A 339-nucleotide genomic window follows, 5' to 3' on the forward strand; every position below is an offset into this window, starting at 1 on the left:
CTTATGAATGTTCATAATTAAATTAAAAAATTACATGAAAAACATAAATATTGATCTTGTAAGATTTGACTGCTTTTTTAATTAAATGTTAGTTTATTATTTCGCTGCATTATATTTTTATTTATTGATTATTTTCATATTTGAGCATGAGGTCAAATCCCAGTAGTGCTATCAAAGCATTTGTTTGATGTTTTCCTGTAATTTTCATACTTGATTCTTGGTGATAATAAATAAGATTGATTTGTATGTTGATTTGGTATATATCGATTTTGAAAGCTTTTTTTAAAATTTGTTTTTCTATTTTAATCAAATCCAGACAGCATGTAATTAATTTATTAA

This window comes from Theobroma umbraticum, unplaced genomic scaffold (genome assembly GCF_002168275.2).
Source record: "Theobroma umbraticum cultivar Fairchild unplaced genomic scaffold, ASM216827v3 scaffold_459.0, whole genome shotgun sequence".
Classification (NCBI taxonomy): domain Eukaryota; kingdom Viridiplantae; phylum Streptophyta; class Magnoliopsida; order Malvales; family Malvaceae; genus Theobroma; species Theobroma umbraticum.